Genomic DNA, 6,016 nt, shown 5'->3' with positions numbered 1-6,016 from the left:
GCACTACGCACGTTACAGGCTCTCGTCAGTCATCGTCACGCATCGCCTTACTTAGCGCAAGGTTGCGTCGTTGTAGTGTTATTAATCTATTATTTTAATTTCGAAAGCGAATAATAAACCATATTTGTATTCGGAAAAAAATGATTCTCTGTGGATCTTTTAGAATACAATGAATAATAATATTTACAACTTTTAAAATTATTTTTTCAGCTGTTCGGAAACCTAGATACTATATTGCAATAATTTTCAACAATATTTATTTTGTTGCAAAAAAAAAAAACTCATTGAGGTTTTTAATATTGATTACTTTATATACCTACATAAACAAAAAAAAATAGTTAACTATGAAAATAATTCAAATTATTATTATTTATCATAATTTACAAATGAAGAATGTAAGTTAACGAAAGATAATCAATACATATGAATAACCACAGTTTCATTATTCAACTACTAATATACTTTAATTACCAACCTCACTCACTGGCCAATGCAACAAAGTACACGTTACTTATTAGAAATGACACTCAACTGACGACGTCTTGCTAGGCTGCAGCATGTAAAACCCTAAGAGGAAACTACTAAATGACAGGCGTAGGGGATTACGTTACCTCCTAACATCCACATCATATGTCAACTTAAATAATAAACTACTTAGGTACATAAAGCTCATTTGCCACCCATTATTATGGTCCTATACACTATACAAGTTGGAGTTCGGTGAAACAATTAAATATTATACACAACAATTTTAATTTTTAATATTATAACATACTCCAGAAATTCCAGCCAAACACTCAGGACGATCACAAAAGCTTCCTTCTGTGTAACTCTAGTTACTACTAAATTCGTTTCGTATATAATGTGCTAGCAGTAATACGAAGTCTGCACTCCAAATTTTCTCTCCACTTAAATCTACTAGTTTAGGCACTTAAAATGGCATACGATCTAAATAAAATTACTGAAATAATAATATGTAAGTAGCTTAAAAGAAAGAAGTACATGATGTGTGGTATTATCAATAATATTTAAATATTTTACATTTGTATATATAATTCGATGTCCATAAATTAATTATAAAAATTAAAAATGTAAAAAACTTTTTGTTTTTTAATTTGAACGATAATCGTCTTTCAAGGTATAGTCTAATTGTTTTTCCTAGTTATGATAATTATTATTTGGAGTAATTTAAATTATCGCGACCAGACAAAAATAAGACATTAAATTATATTCGATTTTGTTAAAACTGTAATGTTATAGCTCTCTCTTATAATATTTTAGCTCTTATTAAATAAAATAAACACTTACAGTTTATTTGATACCAATGTTTATTTAGTTTTTTATTTAAAAAAAGAAATATATATATATATATTTGAACTTAAAATGATTATATATTTAGATCGGATAATAAATTATACTAAAAAAACTAATGGTTCTAGAATCGTTTATGTTGTATTAAAATTCTAGTGGGGACCAATTGGGTTGTAGAATTTTTGATGTGAAAAGTGAGAACCAATTAAGATATAATGTAAATATTTTATTTCGATCCTCAAATTAGGTCAATGCTACAGAAGTGCACCCACATCACAGACTCGAGGAAAGTATTTAGATATCCAAATATAATATTATTCTGATCGGTACAACTAAACAATGAATGATTAAGGTTGTGTAGCACTATCCTCTGTAAAATAACAATAATAATTATAAATGGCGTTAAATGGAAACGAGACACAACGAAGGGCAATCCTAGCGTAACTAAATATTTATTTTTCTGCGTAAGGACGTGAATCTCACGTCACACGACCATCGGTATTTACCATATAATATAAAATAATATGCACCTATACCGACCACAACAGCGAATAAGGCCGAGTACCGTTACATAAATGAATTTTGAACGGTTTGTGTATATTTAATTAAGTCGAGGACAATAAACAAAATGTATTAAATGTAGTGAACAATTTACCAATAAAATAATTTTTACACTTCAATGCATATTTTTTCTCTGGTAAATTTCAAAAACCAATATAGAAGTGTATTTACCTAAATATATTATAGCAAGAGTATCTCATTGCACCTATAGCATATAATTAGATAAATTTATAGCAATGCAATATTTTTCTGGATGAAGCTGTGAAAATATTGATATTAAAATAATGCGTTATTTCATTAGTTTATATTTTTTTTATGTACATCGCGATTTTTGGTATGAGTATTTTATGTATAAAAATATTTAAGCACAATTTTTTTTTTTATAGAAATTTAAAGTTTGTGTTTAGTCGAATTATATACATAGGTTTTTTTAAGTTTTAACGAATGATATATTACGATTTAAATTAATTTATTGTATTAAAAAACTATTAATCGTTAATACTTGAAACTTTTACGTATATTATTATATTTTATAAATACAATGCCATTTTTTATTTTATAAACAAACACTTTATTTCAACTCGTTGAAATTATTCAATTATACAAAATGTATACAATTTTTTTTTTTATTGAATTTGAAGTACAAATTTGGACGGAATTAAAAATTTATCTGAAGAATTTTAAATAAAATTGTTGGAATTCAAATTTAAATCTATCGAGACTTGAAACTTTTAAGTATAATAAGTAATAATATGTTTCATATTTTTAAATAGGTACATTGCATTTTCAAGTACAGAAATTAAATATTATATTGAGAAAAAATTAATTCAACTTAGATATACGAGTATTAGATACTTGTAACAAAATAAATTACTTTAATAGTAATTAGTAATATAAATATATTATAAAATATACGAGTACCTACTTAGTAACATAGGCTGATAGACCATATTCATTTAGAATCATTGTCTTTATATCATTATTTATCGATGAATTCAAATATAATATATACATTAACAAAGTGATTTACTCAATAACGAGGCACGCTCAATACCTATACAGCTGACCGGCATTTTATCTATTTCATCCCTTCTTTAATATTGCCTTCTAACTAAACATGTTATACATAATATGAAATATCTAGTACATGATTAAAAATATATGATATTATGTTTTATGTATTTTAAACCTGTTAGATTATATTTTACTTAATTTGATATTAGTTATTTTCCAATTATTTTCTAACACATATTTTGACCAACAATTAATGTTCGGTTTTTAATATTTATCAAAGAAACAGTACTTCTATATGCAATATTTTGTAGAAGAATATATTATTTTTTCCATAAAAGTAATCTCCAACTAATAATGTAGAAGATAATAAACAGATATATATTTTAACGAATAACATTTTTAAATATTATCAATAATTAACCATGTGTATACTGTCATAAACCAGGAAATAGTCATTTTTTATGTTATTGGCTGTCGACTATCATAGATTACACGGCGTCTTAGATAGGCGATTTGGCTACACGAATGTCATGGATATACCTAATACCTATTTTTGGGGTTGCAACTTGATTGCTAATAATTTTATAATTTTACATGAAACATTAATGTTTGAGCACAGGAAGAAGAGAAAAGTATAACTGGTTTATGCACATCATCAGTTATTAATTGCATTTTATTACCTATTGCACGACAATTATTAATAAAGAGTACAGACAATTTTTTTAAATTATCTACGAACAGTACAATTACCTACTAATTTCAAATTTATAAAATCGATAAAATTTTTGAATTGTGATCAGAAAAAATTTTTTTTTAAGTTTTGACAATGTTAAATTTACAAAATATCTTAATTTCAAAAGTGGTGATTTATTATTTCAACCAGTAATACATTTCTCCCCCCCCCCCCATCATTGTATAATAATATGACTAATATGTCTAAAATAAGTCTATTTTGTCTTATGCCGAGTTCCCCACGTCAACGGTCCAGAAGTCGGCGTCGTTTTTTCGTGATGTATGTTAACTAAAATTTACCAGATATACGTGATACTAGATATAATATGTATAAGATAATTTAAATAGAATATTCTTTTTACAACTTAAACAGTCGTTGGTTGTGTATATGTACCTTCTATTTAAGTTTAAACATTGCCATCCTAACATATTATAGTAAGTTATCACCAAATAAAATTTAAAAAAGATATTATGTCCTTCAGTGTTGTGAAACATAAATCTGAAACTGAACTACCAAGTATGATTATAATACACGTGCTTTAATTAAATAATTATAATATTTTAATATAATAGTTTTAACACTTACAAAACAAACATTTAAGTATCTTAAGTAGAAAGGAAAATGTAGGTGCGTGCTTTAAAGTTATAATTATGCGTGCACTATATGTCTGATTTTAAATACAACTGTTCCCTAACGAGTGGTAGTTTTGAACGCAAATCAGGACCTCTTGTTTTTCGATATCTCAAAACTCATAAATGAGTTAGAGATATAATAATATTTATGAAATATTAAGGTGGCTTATTCATAGCAATTATTTATTGGACATCTATAGGTAAAAATAAATTTTCTATCTAACTAATCATAACTTTCAAAATAACAATTTAACTAATGTTTTAAATTTTTTGACGTTACTGATCTCAACTATTGTAATAAAAAATATTGAAAATATATCAGTTTTCATTCAGAGTGTTAAAGTTAGTTTTCATTGACGTGCAGTTATAAGTCCATAAAAATTGTATATATCGCCATACTTAAGGTCTTCAGTAATATTTACAACGATACACATTTTTTACATCATCTGTAAAACATAGGACATTTAAAATATTTCTTAAGTTAACACTTACTTTAATATTACTCATTTATTATAGAAACTACTTAAAAACAATTATCAATTATATTTTTTGATAAAAATAATAATTTTTTTTTTTTAATATTTATTTGATCCGCTATAAATAACGATATATTATATTCACAAGACTTTCGGCTATAATTTTTACTGATAAGTAATAATTTTTTTATATATATGGGTATATAATTTATTTAAAGTTGTAGTCAATAACTTAGGCCGAACTAGGAAAAGCCATTATCAATATGAGAAACTTTTTGTTATCAAATTAATATTTACAATCAATGCTTCGTGGCACGGATGCAAATTAAACAACATCTAAAGTAAACAGAAAAAAAGAACATAACATACGTGGGGTACCCAATGTAAACAAGTGAGAAACTTAGTAGATTTATTAATTTCATAAATGTTGATTGTTACACCAGAAGGAATATATTTTATTACTTATCAGTTATCACTAATGTTTTAATTATTTATGCTATCGTGAATAGTTATCCTCATTTATACTATTTTAGTTTTAAAAACTTTACAATCGGTTATTTTTTTTAATTGCATAAAATCTATCTATGTAAATAAAATTGAATGTAATTATATTTTTAAATTCATTATGTCTAAAACTCAGGTTAGATTCAATAGAAATGCAAAATAGATATTAAGTGTACGTGGGAAAAGGCAGTAATCATTAATTGAGAGTTGATTATAGGTAGATAGAGATAGCTTTTATAAAAAATCATAATATTATAATATATCATAATATAAAATATATATATCAATATCTATCTATCTATCGAAATTATATTAAATGTCGCTTTTTTTTAGATGGATAATTTTCAAAACTGTACACAATATATGTTTATTTACATTATTTCATTATTTTATTGTAATTTATATTTATATAGGCAATGTTATTATATTTATTAAACCGCAACCTGAGTGAAGATCAGGTAATATCATCTATAGTGCAGCATTTCTCTAACTGTAAGCCACAAATCAATTTTTAGGTGGGTCATGAGAATTTTTTTTAGTTATAAAAATTCTAAGATATGTATGTTATTTTATACTATATAAATATAAACTATATAAATTATCAAGTACTGTTATCAACCATAGCAGGAAACTAGTACACTTTGCATACACCTCATCATTAAAAATACATTTGTAAAATTATATTCATTATAAATTATAATATTACTGACTTTATAGTATAAAGTAATAAACAAACTTTGATTTTTTTTTAAAACAACTTATTGATCCTGTAAAAGTTAAGCCAT

Source organism: Rhopalosiphum maidis, chromosome 3 (assembly GCF_003676215.2).
Source record: "Rhopalosiphum maidis isolate BTI-1 chromosome 3, ASM367621v3, whole genome shotgun sequence".
Taxonomy (NCBI): Eukaryota; Metazoa; Arthropoda; class Insecta; order Hemiptera; family Aphididae; genus Rhopalosiphum; species Rhopalosiphum maidis.
The sequence above is the reverse complement of the archived record's forward strand: the minus strand, read 5'-3'. Positions refer to the sequence as shown.